General features: G+C 42.3%; 1 pseudogene; it reads right to left on the bottom strand.

Moving 5' to 3' along the window:
- Positions 1-3,315: 3,315 nt before the first annotated feature.
- On the bottom strand, positions 3,316-14,095 carry LOC111151903 (annotated as a pseudogene).
- Between the last annotated feature and the right edge of the window lie 1,478 nt (positions 14,096-15,573).

Below are 15,573 nucleotides of genomic sequence, written 5' to 3'. Positions count from 1 at the left end.
CCCTCTCTCTCTTTCTCCAGCACCCACAGTGTCTGATTCTGAATATAATTCAAGCAACCAGAAACATTGGACGATAAGTAAGGGGAACTAAAACAAAAGAGCATCGAGCAATCCTTTGGTTTTCCCAACAGATCAGACAATGGTGGAGAAGTACAGAAAAGCTTCTGCCAAATCCATCACGCCATGACTCCAGTTTCCCAATTCTTTCATCATCAGAAGAGAGTCGGTCAGGTACTATCAGCAGAAATAGGCTTTACAAGTAGTCATGCAAACATCGCACTGTGATTTAAGCCTCTTAAAAAACCCAGACTTATGGCACTTAGACTGATAACAGATTCCATCTCCAAAACGTCTTCTCTCTGGCATCCTGTCTTTTGAAGAAGCGCAGAAACTCGTAATGTGCTTTAGTCTATTTATAAATTTCTGGCCTTATTCATCTTCCAGAATAAGAAAAAAATTAAAACATTGACTGGTTAATACCATAATTAGGAACAACACAAGTTACAAAATAGCAAAGTGGAAGGTAATTTGGGGATTAAAATAGACTTTTGGCTTTCACGATTCATAAGATTTTGTATGCAGACAGGCTGGCATTTGTGTGAGGGTGGGTGGGGAGGGAACAAGGGTGGTTGAGGCGGGAGACTTCCAGATTTATGGTGCGTAATCCCAAAGGAAAGCCATTCTTTTTTTTTTTTTAATGTTGGTGGGATTTGCATGATTTAAATTCTTTTTTTTTAATTTTATTTTTTTAATTTTTAATTTTTATAAACATATAATGTATCATTAGCCCCAGGGGTACAGGTCTGTGAATCGCCAGGTTTACACACTTCACAGCACTCACCATAGCACATACCCTCCCCAATGTCCATAATCCCGCTGCATGATTTAAATTCTTATTTTATTAATGTTTTACAGGAAGTGTGGAGAGTAAAGACAAGGATGGAGTAAGGGAAAGGAAGAAAAGCATCCTTTAAGCTCCTTGATCTACTGAAGAATGTGCTGGAATAGGAAAGTTCAGTAAAAGTATCATGTCCCTATTACCAGGGAGTGCTTAGTGGAGAGATGCGACAGGGACAAGGCATGGTAGGTGTGGTAGAGGTGACTGCCGACAGAGAATTAACCATACACCATGCAATGTAGCTGCTACACAGTTGAGAAGATGAAAAGCTGGATCTCCGGAATGTACTTCCTGGCACATGAGTAGGAACATGTATACCCCTTCTCTGGCCTGAGTGTCTCTTCCTCCCCAGTAGGGAAGGGAGACCCTACATACCATGCAGCAATGGTGAAACTGTTGGGCAAGATTCTTTAAGAAGAGAAAGGTTTTTTTGGTTTTTGTTGTTGTTTGTTTTTGCTGGTGGTTGATTAACCAGAGTGACTTCTTCGACTTTGGGGCAGTAGCGTTGTGTCCTGGAGATAACATAATCTATACCCAAAACTCTTAAAAGGCATGGGAGAGTGAAGACAAGGCGTCTTTAGGACCTAGACTAGTAGGAAGAGTACTATGTGGGTTCTTGTCTCAGGGTAAGGGCACAAAACAGCTAATTCTATACCACCACAAATGAACTGCCACAGATAAACGAGACCTTGGCCTTTTCCCATGAGGGAAAACCCTCATTTCCTAGCTTATACTACTAAATCTAAGGTCAGCTTAATCACAGGTTGGGATACTATTACTGTGTTTCCACAGTTAAGGTGAGAAGCTATATTCTTCTTCTTCTTCTTCTTTTTTTTTTTTTGAGAAGCTATATTCTTTTTTTTTTTTTTTAATTTATTTGACAGATCACAAGCAGGCAGAGAGGCAGGCAGAGAGAGAGAGGAGGAGGAGGCAGGCTCCCCGCCGAGCAGAGAGCCTGACGCGGGACTCGATCCCAGGACCCTGGGATCACGACCGGAGCTGAAGGCAGAGGCTTTAACCACTGAGCCATCCAGGTGCCCCGAGAAGCTATATTCTTAATAGGTTTTTTTCCCCCCAACTAAATGGATTTGAATAAGCTGAAAGCCTAAAAACTAGGGACTCTTTTCATTATTTTATTGGGGGCAACCCTTAAAACTTTTACTGCCATTTTTTTTTAATTTACAAAATAGAAATGGACAAGGAGAAGTCATTACACGAATAATAGAAATAGTCAACATTTATCTAATTTTATCATTGAGCAAAGACAGCTAAAGGGGGTAAGTTCTTTTAAGAAGAACCTAAATGTGTTTAAAATGAAATACTACACTAGCTTTTTTTTTCCTGAATTGGGGGAAAAAAAAAAAGGGATATATGGAATTGAACAAGTTGGGAAGGAATGTGTCCATTAAACAAACACCCACCATTTGTGTAACAGTTCTGTTAGAGTGGAGTAAGGCAGGGATCACTGGTTTATCTTTGACAGTGATTTCATGTTTTAGGTACCTAGAGTGACATTATATAGCTGGCTGATGGCTGGGTATAGTGAGTGGATATAAGTTTTACTTTCAATTCACAGTAAATGATAACGAGCACAGATTTAGTATTTTACTTTGTACGTCTTCTGTACCCAAATCATCCATTGCTCTGAAGCTTGCACTTTAGGGGAGAAAGTTAGATTCTTCCATAACTTCTTTGTGAGTCTGCACCAACCCAAGAGGTGGTTTTCTTAGTAGAGAAAAACACTCAATATTAAATAGGAAACTGACATCTTGAAAACATTTTACAGTGGTGACAGGTGTTTTGATTCAGGAATAGGCTCTTTAACACATCAAAAGCATATTCTCCCCCCACTTTTGTTTTTTTAAAGATTTTATTTATTTGACAGAGAGTTAGAGAGCACAAGTAGGCAGAGCAGCAGGCAGAGGGAGGAGAAGCAGGCTCTCCGCAGAGCAGGGAGCCTGACACCGGACTTGATCCCAGGACCCTGGAATCATCACCTGAGCCGAAGGCAACCTCTTAACTGACTGAGCCACCCAGGTGCCCCCTCCCCCCACTTTTAAAGATTTTATTTTTTTAAGTAATCTCTACACTCAAGGTGGGGCTTGAACTCAAAACCAGAAATCAAAAGTTGCATGCTGTACCAACTGAACCAGCCAGATGCCCCTGCACATTACCCCGTTAGGCATTACTTTTTTTTTTTTTTTAAGATTTTATTTACTTATTTGACAGAGAGAGAGCACAAGCAGGGGGAGTGGCAGGCAGAGGAAGAAGCAGGCTCCCTGCTGAGTAGGGAGTCCAACTCTGACTCCAGGACTCAATCCCAGGCCCCAGGATCATGACCTGAGCCAAAGGCAGACGCTTAACAGACTGAGCCATCCAGGTACCCCAGAAGCATTACCTTTTGTTAAGCAACAGAATTATATTTTTTGGCTTAAAGTAGTGCTTCCTTCTATATTTGAAGGTTTTCTTGGTAGATAATACTGTCTCTTCCAATATGTCTTCGAAATTCCTCCCTACCTAGATTTTTCTTAGAGGCTGTCTTAGAAGCCCCCTCCTGCTAAGAAACAGCCCAGTGGCTGAAACTTTGGAGGATGCAGAACTGAGAATTCTAGGTGAGCGCAGATAACCTGGATTGGGAGGTTTGAGTTCAGTCCTGCAATGCTTAATTCACTGGTGCTAAAACGTGTCTCCTCGCCTTCCAGCAGTTTCCTGTATGCTGCTGTCTCAATACCAAGAGCCATTTTGCCATTGACCGAGTCCCGGTATTACTGAAGAGGGCCGGCCCTCTCACACTCTCGGTGTTCCTGAGATCGCCCCCCAGCTGCCCAGTGCTATCCCGGTAGGTAGGCACGTCTGCGCTTTGCCGCCCCTCCCGCTCCAGCACCTGCCTCTCCAGCAATTCCTTGGCCCCAGTCCGCATCGTGCGTGCCTTCAGCTAGCGATGGGACTTGTGAGTCTCGTGGCGCCTGTGGTCCCGACGGCCTCAGTGCCTGCTAGTTCAGGTTGGCAAACTTGGACTGGTACACTCCTCCACTGTCCCAGCAGCCAGGGACTCATACTGAGCGCATATCTCGCACCTTGCGGAGCTCAGCTCTGGTTTGGCCATGGCCATGTCGACCTCCACAGTGGCCTGTGACGACGCCTGCCGCGTGGCCAGCGGCTTGGCCACCTCCTCCTCTTACACCCGGCGCACGAAAGCCAGCCAGCTCAGCAAAGACTCCAGCTTCTTCTTCAGGTCCAGGAGGGCCACCGAGGCGCCATCCACGTTACGCTCAACGGGCCCGACACTCTCACCTCTTCCAAGAGTGACCGCAGCAGCAGCACCTCTTTTCCCAGGCCGTGGAAGCAGTGAAGCCTGCGCATGCGCGAGCGTGCCTCCTCCTGCTGCGCACGCAGCTGGCGCCGGAAGAGCTCGTGACACGCGACCGGCCTGCCTGCGTGGTGTTGCCCCAGTGCCGCCAGCTCGGCTTAGCACGGGCTTCTCCCTCTCTGGCTGGTGCACCTCCGCGGGGAAAGTGGCACTGAGGCCTTCCAACTGCTCCTTCCATGGGTGCGGATGATCCTGGGTTCGTCGGTGTGCGCAGCCGCCCGTGAACGCCGCAGGGCCTCTGGCGGTAGGCCAGGCTCAGGCTCAGGCAGAGCGACGAGGCCACACCGCGGAGGGGCAGGGACTGCGAGCCGCCGTGCCACCAGCGCTGGAGCGGCACGAGGACAGGCGAGGGCCATCTCCGAACACCTTGTGGTAGCAGCAGGCGCCGCCCAGGTAATGGACCCTTTACAGCTTCCTTCTGCTTGCTCACCTGCCGTTCTCTCCTGTCTGTCTGTCTGTCTGTCTCTCTCCCTCTCTCTCGTTTGGAGCTCTTGCCAGCCCTGAAGCTTTGCTCTGTCGTTTTCACGTCAGCTCCCTCTCTTTCGCTTCACCACTGGCCCTTGCTCCCTGACTAATCATACTCAAGTTCCTCTTATCCAAAACTAGCCAACCAAACAAGAAACCAACCCGACACACACACACCCCCCCCCCACCCACCTTCCCTCCATTCTGCTGGCCCCTCTAAGCAAGTGCCTCCCCTATTTCTGTTCATCACAGAGCTTCTTCAAAAAGTCATCTATGTCAACTGCTTCCACCCGGATACCACTCCCTCGCTCCTTAATTGTAAACTGGCTTCAGCTTTTACCACTCTGTAATTTTTTAAAGGTTACTAGTCACCTGGTTACCAAATGCAGTGTTCCTTTTTATCCTAATTTTGCCTAATCACTTTATATGATTGACCCTGTTCCCTCATCCTAATCACCTCCCCATGCCTGTGAAATTCTCAACTCCTTAGGCTTCCCTGATAATTTCTCATATCTCCTTTTATCCCGGTGTCTCCTTGTCTTCTTTTCCAGATTGAAATGTTTCCCCTTAGAAGCTGCCCTTGGCCCTCTACTCCAACCTCACTTCTGTATGGTTTCTTGGGGAGCCCAAGTCCCATGGCTTTACTTCTTCCTTGTTTGTGACTCATTTCTGAAACCCCGTCTCTAATGCTGACAGCTCCTCTTTGGAAGTTTCCACCCATCTACCAGGGTGTTGCTCTTAGCAGACTCAAATCTAAGTCAATATTTCCTTTCCTGAACATTTACTTCTTCCCGTTTCTGTTAATTAAGATCTTTCTAATTGCACCAGCTCAAAACTTTGCTAGAATCTTTAATTCTACCCTTTCTTCTGTCACACATCTGAGTAGCGGTCAAGTTCTATTAATTTTCTTTGAAACATGTATCTTTTGTGTTCATTCTTTCCTTTTTATTCCTGCTAATACCCGCTAGTTCAAGATCTGGTTTCCTTCCACTTCCTTTAAGGATAGTCACCTAGTAAGGTGTCCCTGCTTCCAGTCCTACTCTCCTGAGCTGCCCCTTATACTCTGACACAGCACTACCATGTTAATTCCTGAAGCACCCATCGAAGCTGGTTATTTCCCTGCTCAGACACTTTTACTGGCTGCCTCATACCTAACGCATGAAGACTCAGATGCACACAACACAAGTAGGACCCTCTACCTCTAGCTCCAAACTACCTCTCCAGTTTTATTTCCCATGAGGTTCCCCCCCTACCAGTTTTGACTTTGGCCACCAACATATAAGCACATGCTGTAGTTTTATGTCCAACAGCAAGAAACAAAAACTCTGACTCAAAAATGACATAATGACCATATTTATTTATGATTTAGTTGATAACTGAGCTTATTGATTATATGCCATATATAAAAAATTATGACAAGTTCCGAAGCAGGTTGGGCCCTGGGGCAGAAAGGTCTCCACTGTGATTCTGCTACTTTGTAATTCTGTCCACGGAAATGAGTTCTCCTTTGCTAATGATCTCCTCTTTGGAGCTCACAGCGCACTGATCATAGTGTGCTTTGTGTTATAATTACCCGTTACCTGTCTTATCCCTGCTGGGATTGGCCGGGGGAGGGGGGGCAATGAATTACACCCTTCTCCCTGCTTGAGAGGGAGGAGTGGCAGATAAGATCAAAACAATACTTTTTTATTGATAAAACTGGTTCTGAAGAAAGGTGCCTTGTTGTGCTGCAACAATGGGCTCCCTGAGAGGGACATACCAGAATTTGACAGACTCCTCTGCAATCACAGGTGGTGTTAGAGCACACTGGGCTCCTGTAGTTGGGGGGGCAGAGCATGCCCATCCCTGGCAGATCTTTGTAAGTTCCATCCGGGAAACTCGCTCCTCCACAGGGAGGGGTAAGGCGTGGGAGAACAGCACAGGGGTGTTTAGGAAAGAACATCTCTTCTAGATATAATAGAAGAGGTCAGAATCCTTTCTGATAAAACTGTGGCCTTCTGACGTCAGGGACTATATTTTGTATACATCTTTTTGGTGATGTATTGGATGCTTAATAATGTCAGATAATTAAATTATATACCATAATTATTATTATAAGTTATGTATATAACTTATTATATATACTTGTTATTATATACCATCACATTAGCATATAATACATTTGATACAATGTTATACCATAGATTTAGAACATACTATGCAGTTATATATATTAATAAATTATTAAAATTCAAAAGGCTACCAATGTGTAGTAGTGACATTACCAGAGATTTACAGAGGAGAAGCTCGTTTTTACACAGGAGAACAAATTCTTCTTGGGCCTGCATAGCATGGGGAGAGGTACATAGAGAAAATGAACACAGTTCTAGTTTCTTTGCATATCCAAAGGTAATGCTCAAATAAAACAATGTTTCCCATAAAGAATAATTTCTTAAAATCATATCCAAGCTGCTAGATTTTTATTTCCTTTCAGAATTCATGAGAAGACTTACTCATTTTATTTTTCAAGAGTGAATCATTTTGTACCACCCAGAAACTTCATGTGATGCCCGCCATCTGGGTCTGTAGAAAATTGGTGTTTGAGAGTCACTGTTTTCAATTTTCATTAAGACAGATGGTGTTGAGTAGATGCGGCACAAGTGTTTCTCTTTGAAATGCCTCAGTATTGATGCATCACCTCCTCGTAGCACGTAATTCAAAATGTATACGCCTTCGTTTATTTGGAGGGTCTTGATAGAAAAATACACTGACAAACGCCATCCAATATATTTGAATAACTGAGTTTGGGCGGGTGAAATATTGACATAAACCTTAGAACTTAAACTTGGGTAGTAATACCATATATGCCTATAATCTGGCGAGTGTGTGTGTGTCATGCAGGACACTTACTTGGATAACAAACACTCCTAAAGGAATGGTATTTCTCTCTCTGTGTGTGTAGGTAGAACTTTGTGCTCTTTGGAGAAATAAATGTATACACTTACTCTAAGTGCTGTGGGGTCCCTGGGATGCCCTGGCATTTAATTTAACACATCATCCTATTACCTATTCTAAGGGACTTGAAAGTTGAGTGTGGAACTTTTGGTAAAATGTTATGGCTACCTGAGACCATTCTGGGAGGTAGATAAATACCAAGCCCCTCGGAGGAAACCGCTGAGTAATAATGAATGTCTGTTGAGATAAGACAGTGTTTGTGGGCATTGTGCTTCTTCCCTTGGGGTACCTGGGGGGAAGTGAGCTTCTGATGGGGGAAGTGCAGTGTGCAATCCTGGACGCTCTCTACAGTCTTCTGAAAGAGCTCAGTGCACTGGTGGTTCCTGAGCGCCCAGCATGGGTCCAGGTTCTGAGGGGTTTCAGAAGTCCTGCAGCAGTAACTTATGAAGAAATGTGTTGGGAAGCTGATGATATTACTACTAAAAGGAAAAAAATCCACAAAGATGCTAACTTAGAAACCTGGAAAAGCTACTCATACCTGAAATCCCAGGAAGGAAAGGGATGACCAGATACAGTGTCATATATTTTTTAAAAGTCCTTTGTGAGGGGCTTTTGGCTTCCTGCGTACAGTGCCTTCCATGGGAAATGTAACGTAAGTCCTTGTCTTCTGTGTGCCTCATAGAGGAAAAGGAGTCTTGAAGACAGGTCACTTTCTGCCTTAAGAACCATCTCCACGAACAACAAAAACCCGAAACAAACATCTCCCTTAAATGGAGAGAATCGTAACTGGATTATGATGGATGAAGTCCCCAAATCTCTTAATGGAGGCATAAGATCAGTGAAAGCCGAGGAGGGCAGTCTCAAATTCCAGTTTAGAATGTGACCCTGCCAAAGAAGACAGCACATTTATGTACTTAAAGCTCTTGCACAGATACATTTGTACATGCGGGTACAGAGCATAGAAAAATTCAGCCCGCTAGATGTATACCTCAGCTCCCTCCACTGTCCTCATGCTGCTCCGCATTCTACCTACTCCCAGCCTGATCCTTTCATTCATCAGTCACTTCGAAGAGAAACTTCTATCTTATACATAGACAAAATGAGTGCCTATGAGAGTGCCTTCCCTTAGAGAACAAAGCTGAACAATACACTGTCTGGCCTGTGGCAGCTGATTTGGCTAATGACAACTGCGCCGAGACGGCCGTGAATCCTTAGAGTGCTACCACTGGTGGTGTTTGATGGGAGAATACGTCACCGCCAAAAAAGATGGTCCTTGACAAATTTTTATATATATTGCCCAGGATTCATTCATTCATGTGTATATATATATACATATACATACACACACACGTATATATATATAATATTTTATGTACTTGTAAAAATATATTTTATGTATTTATACTTATATGTATACTGCATCATGAGGATTTATGTTTTTCATCAAATTACAATAATTATATATAATACATTATGAATAAATATAAGTATATATTAGAAATGTATAAATTACACATAAATAAAAATAAGTGCATAAATACATAAATTATAGATAATTTATAATTATAAGTTATATATAATACATTATAAATATAAATGTTATTAATAACAAGTATATTATAACTAGATATTTTATAAATAAAATATGTATATTATAAATAAATATATAAATGTGATTATATATACTTACATATTTATATTTTAAACATGTGTATACGTTTGTATATACATATATTATGTGTGTGTGTGTGTGTATACTGCTTCACTGTGAGAATTTATGATTTTCATCAAATTAGAAAATTCTCACCATTACCTTTTCCAGTGTTGCCTCAGCAACACTCTCCTTCATTTCTAGAAATCCTTTTAGACTTATTGAACCTTCTGTTGCTACTTTTTCTATCTTAACCTCCCTTCCAAGTTTTCCATCTTGTTATTTCTGTGGGATCCATTCTGGTATGATGCTTTAGCTTGGGCTCCTTATTCATGAATTTTCCTTCAGACATGTCTAATCTACTGTTTCGTGTGCCAACTGAGTTTTTAATTTCAATAACTATGTATTTTATTTCTAGAATTTCTGCATTTTTTTGTCATGGCACCTTGTTTTTCTTGTGTTTTTTTTTTTTTCTTTTTGTAATGTTTTTATTCTAAGCATTCTTATTTTATATTCTCTTTCAGATTGTTGTAGTAGCTCCATTCTTTGGAAGTTGGGAGGGGTGACAGTGGTGAATTCCTATTGACTCTTGCCCAATGATGGATTTGTCCCTTCAGTGTTTTGCCATTTCTTTTATTGTGAACTCATCTCGTGAGGGGCTTGCTTATTTTTGTGAAACTAACTGTATTCTGCATTGTGGAATGTCTCTCTAGAGTGTTTCTGTAACTGCTTCTGCCAGGTGCTCCCAAAATATTACTAGCCGGGGACCAGTTTTTACATTAATTTCTTGGCTTGAAAGTTTCTGGGCCATTCCAGTAGGGAAATTTCAAAAACCAAATTCATGTGTAGACCAGGTCTGGGGTTTCACATTTTCAGGAAAGGCTTTTTTCCACAAAGAGAGACAAATGAGTTTCTGTGTCATCTTGCTGTGGTGGTTAGGGAATTTTTGAGGGGGGGGGGAGGGTAGGAAGGATCAGTATTCTCCAGGATGGGTTCAGGCCTACAAGGGTCCTGGCTTCATGTAGTAGTCTCATCTCTACCCCTATTTTGTGCAGGCTCAAGGTCTTATCTCCTGTGGTCATTAAAATCCAAGTTCTAAGTTTTTCGAAGATCTGTAACTCACTCCAATTTCTGAGGGCAAATGGAGTATAACTTTATATGCTGATTTATTTGGTTTCATTCTTTCTCCTGTGATTCCCCCTTCTTTCCTATAATCTTAATTTTGCTTTAAAATTTTTTTTTAAAGATTTTACTTATTTATTTGACAGAGAGAGATCACAAGTAGGCAGAGAGAGAGAGAGAGAGAGAGAGGAAGAAGCAGGCTCCCTGCCAAGCAGAGAGCCCGATGCGGGACTCGATCCCAGGACTCTGGGATCATGACCTGAGCCGAAGGCAGAGGCTTAACCCACTGAACCACCCAGGAGCCCTTTAAAATTTTTTGTTGTTGTTGGGATGCCTGGGTGGCTCAGTCGGTTAAGCGTCCAACTCTTGGTTTTACTCAGGTCATGGTCTCGGGGTCATGAGATCAAGTTGCACATGGGGCTCTGTGCTCAGTGCAGAGTCTTCTTGAGATTCTTTCCCTCTCCTTCTCCCTTCCTCTCTGCCCCTCCCTGTATGTGTGCTTGTGCCCACTCTCTTTTTCTCAAATAAATAAATAAAATCTTAACATTTTTTTGGTTATATTTTATTCTGCTATTGTAGGCATACTTGAAGGGAGATATTTCAAGTTATGTTAGTCTGCCATATTATCAGAATTAGAAGTCCTTTCATCTATGCTTTGTGTTTTCCCCCCTTACTGTTAGCTCAAGACCTTTATGACTTTTGCTAGGACTTCTGCATTAGCCCTTGAATGCATTTTCCTCTGGGTTGTCTAAGATACCATCTCTCAGTTATATCATTCTAAAAGAACACTTTGACTGCATGATTTTCTGACTTAACCACTGTTCATGGCCCCCATGATGCCTGTGGAATAAAGTCTAAATTCCCTGTCCTTGCATTTAAGGTCATCTGTAATCTGACCTCTAATTAAATATATTTTTTATTGGTTTTAGTGATGTTTTTGATTTTTCTCTCTTGAACAGTTCACCATTTTTAAAAAATTAGGTGAGTACTACCTCGTATATGAAGCTATCAGATGGGTCCTCAACTATAGGACAAGTATTTTTATCTATTTTAGTGCAAATTGGATTAGTCCTATATCACCCCAAATCTTAGAACATGCCCTGACCGCAACAGGCACTCATACCTGCTTCTTAAATTTAACTAGAGAGGAGACATTGGTGATTGGACTTCAAGCCATAGGAGAAACAACTAGGGCAGAGCTTTACCTTGATTAGTTTTGGAGATTGTCTATTTTCTACTGTGTACAGTAAGAGAAAACTGTGCAGAGGAGGTCAAACACAGAATGTGACACAAATGGGATGCCTGGGTGGCTCAGTCGGTTAAGTGTCTGCCTTCTGCTCAGGTCATGATCCCAGGGTTGTGGGATTAAGCCCCACACCGGGCTCCTCGCTTAGTGGGGAAACTCCTTCTCCCTCTACCTGCTGTTCCCCCTGCTTGTACACTCTCTATCCCTCCTTTCTCTCTCTCTCTCTCTCTCTCTGACAAATAAATCAATAAATAACCTTTAAAAAATATTCATAAATAAATAAATGAAATCATAAAAAAGAATATGAACAAATGATACAAATTTACATAAATATGAGTAAAATTCATATTCTCTGTTTTTTATAATGTCTCTTAGTTTTCAAACCATTTTTATAGCCACGGTCCATTTGATCTTTACAACAACCAGTATGGTAGGTAGAGAAAATTTGGAAATAAGTAAACAAGTCCAGAAAAATTATTCATATATTCACGCAATGATTGGATGATTGTTTATTGTACAACCTGTGTACCAGGCACTGGACTAGGGCTGGATGAAACATGCTAACAGTACTTCATGGACCTAGAAATCTTACAGTTTGGGGACTTATCCAAGCCTCTTACCCAGTAAATGATGGACTTAGAGTTAGAACCCAACTCTTACAAGTCCGGTCTGTCAAACCCTTCCTTTCTGGCAGGGTTAGCCCCACACTTACTTGAAAGAAAATGTGTGTTCCACCTAAGTTATCTTTGCTCTCTCTTTTCAAGCAAGGTTTAGTGTTCCTCACACTCATGTCCTCTTTTTACTGGGCACATAATTAGACTGTACTTCCCAGCCTTCCACGGAGGTGGAGGTGGTCATGTGACTGATTTCTAACCAGCGAAAAACGTTGAGGTGACGTACAGTGCTCCAGGCCTGGACCACAGAAACACTCCACATGTAATCGTCTCTCTTTTTTTCTCTTTTAGTGGCTGAGGGCAGAATATTCCAAGGACCAAGAAAAGGGTGAAGCCACAGATGGAAGAAACTAGATTTCCAGAATGACACATGGTAAGCAGCCTGTCAATCAGGAACACTTCACCTGACTTCACGTGAGCAAAAATTTCTGTTGCCTTAAGCCAACTGGGATTTGGGAGTTATTTTTGTTTTGTTTTGTGTTTTTGTTTTGTTTTTAGGGCAGATAGCATACCCTGAGAAGGACACCCTTCAGATTAAAGCCTAAAATGGGACTGTAAAAGTGGTAACACTCTTACATAAGAGTGACACTCCTACATACTCATACATCTTGGCACAACTTTTACGTGATCTATTTTTTTTTTTTTTACGATTTTATTTATTTACGTAAGGAGAGCGAGAGTGAGTGAGAGGGAGGGAGAGAAAGTGCACAAACCAGGGGAGGGGCAGAGAAGCAAACTCCCTGCTGAGCAGGGAACTTGATGCTGGGCTCGATCCCAGGACTGTGGGATCATGGCCTGAGCTGAAGGCAGATGCTTAACTGCCTGAGCCACCCAGGCGCCCTTAAGTGATCTATTAAACTATACCCCCTAGATTCTTTTTTTTTTTTTTTTAGATTTTTATTTATTTATTTGACAGAGATCACAAGTAGGCAGAGAGGCAGGCAGGGAGAGGGGGGGAAGCAGGCTCCCTGATGAGCAGAGAGCCCAATGCAGGGCTCCCTCCCAGGACCCTGAGATCATGACCTGAGCTAAAGGCAGAGGCTTTAACCCACTGAGCCACCCAGGCGCCCCTACCCCATAGATTCTTTATTGGTAACCTGGATGTAGATATCGATAGTCTCATCAAATCTAAAGGAGATACCAGCATCCAGGACATTTTAAAATTTCAAATGATATTCAGCAGTGTTATAGACCCAGTGTATCTCAGTATCAGCAAGGCATTTGACAAGGCATTTTGAATAAAAGAATGAAAAAAGGGTACTACTCAGTGAATTCGAAGCTGCCTAAACAGTCAGACCCCAGGTGATTAGTGGGTGCGTTCAGGTGAGCAGAGGCTTCTGCAATTGAAGCATCAGACTATTCTCTTACACTTGTCTTGGTCCACATTTTTATCCGTGTGATCTTGCGTGAGGATGTAGTAGTAGGTACGCTGATCACATGTGCCGGTGACACCACTCTGGAGGGGATAGAAATAAGATGCGAGATAGTTGACAGAATCAAGATTCAGAATTATCTTGACATGCTGCAGTGCTTGGCCAAAACTAACAACATGAAATGTGATAAAGATAAATGCGAAGTCTTGCGTTGAGGTCCCAGGACGCATTATAGGAATTCAGGACAGAGACCGTGTAACTTGGCAGCCGTTGACGTAAAAAGGCCCTGGGGGTCTTATTTGACCAAAAGCTTCATTCGAGCCCACAGTGCGATACGGCTGCGCAAACTGAGCTGTGTTCATGGAAGCACTGTGTGATCATCGGGAGACACATTAGGCTCTGCACTCCTCACATGCAATCTGGGGCATTATTTTTTAAAATCTGTGTACGTTGGCACGGGGACAAACGAGACTATACAGAGTAGGTGATGAGGATGGTGAATAAAGATGTCTCCTGCTTCTGCGTGCGTAGCATACTCTGGTGACCTTCTTAGTGTTTGTATTGTTCCTCCAGCTTTCTGCTGTAGTCTTTCTCATCCGCTAGACTGCATGCTCCCTTAAAAAACCCAATAATAATAACAGTAATAATAACGATGCTGGTGGTACCAACAGTGGTTGTGGGTGATATTGGTTGAGTTCTTCCCATGTGCAAGACTCTTCTCTGAATGCTTTACATGTCTGATCTTATTCAACCTTCATGGCAGCCCTATGAAATGGATTCTACTAGTGTCCCCATTTTATAGATGAACTAGGTAGAGTGGCGTTAAGTTCCTTAGTCAATGGTGGAATCAGGGCACACAGGCAGTTTGACTCTAGGACTGGTGTTCTTAACCATATGCTATCTGTAGTTCTGAAACTCCCTAACCTCAAGCACTCAGCTCGTGTTCACTCATCTTAATGGGGGAGACAAGAGTGGCACCTAGAAACCAGGTTATAGAAAGAGCCTAAGAGGGGCTGAGCTCCTCCCTGATTAGTACCACGGATTTGTCTAGTGCCCACCGCGTATAACAGGAGAAATATACTCATGAGGTTTTGATATGCCCATACTAGTAGTCACATAATGTTAATCTTACATGTTTACAGTCAGATTTTAGTTTCCAAAAGCATGTTGTTTATTTTATGTTTTTGAAGTATAATTGACATACTATATTAGTTTCAGGTGTCAAAAGCATTTTTAAAAAGCTTGATATCCTTTAATCTTCTGAATGCCTTGTGAAGCGAACACAGTAAGTTTAGAATGAGGAAACAAACCCAGAAATGTTATGTTTGTCCATCCATCCACATATTTTTTCCACAAACATTTAGCAAGCGCCCATTATGTTCTAGGCACCACAGCAAGATCCCAGGAGTTTTGTAAAGGAGGTGTTATCTTTATTTTTAGGTAAGAAAATGTAAGTCCTGAAGACTACATTAGTGTTGGCATTGGTGCTCTCTCGTATACACCCTCTCACACACAGACACACACATGATGTATACATGATGTATTTCGGGGCCCCCATGTTACGTATTTTTCTTTCAAAGGATGGAATTGGAAGGTCATTTCCTTGCTGAGTCAGGGTTAAATTTCACAGTCTGGTGTGCTAGAAAGGACTTTCCATGATATCCCAGTAGTTGAGTAACTAGTAGTCGAGTTCTTGGTTCCCATTACGAGATTCTAACCATGAATAGGTAGGTTATGTGAAAAAAATCGAAGTGACACTCATGCAGAAGGGAGTAATTACTAAAAGTAGGAATGAAAATAGAAATAAACACTTATTAGAAAATGAGATCATCCTTGGAGA

This window comes from Enhydra lutris, unplaced genomic scaffold, assembly GCF_002288905.1.
Source record: "Enhydra lutris kenyoni isolate GAN:26980312 unplaced genomic scaffold, ASM228890v2 scaffoldscaffold27, whole genome shotgun sequence".
NCBI classification, from domain to species: Eukaryota; Metazoa; Chordata; class Mammalia; order Carnivora; family Mustelidae; genus Enhydra; species Enhydra lutris.
Note: the sequence above shows the minus strand (reverse complement) of the source record. Positions and strands in the feature narration are given on the sequence as shown.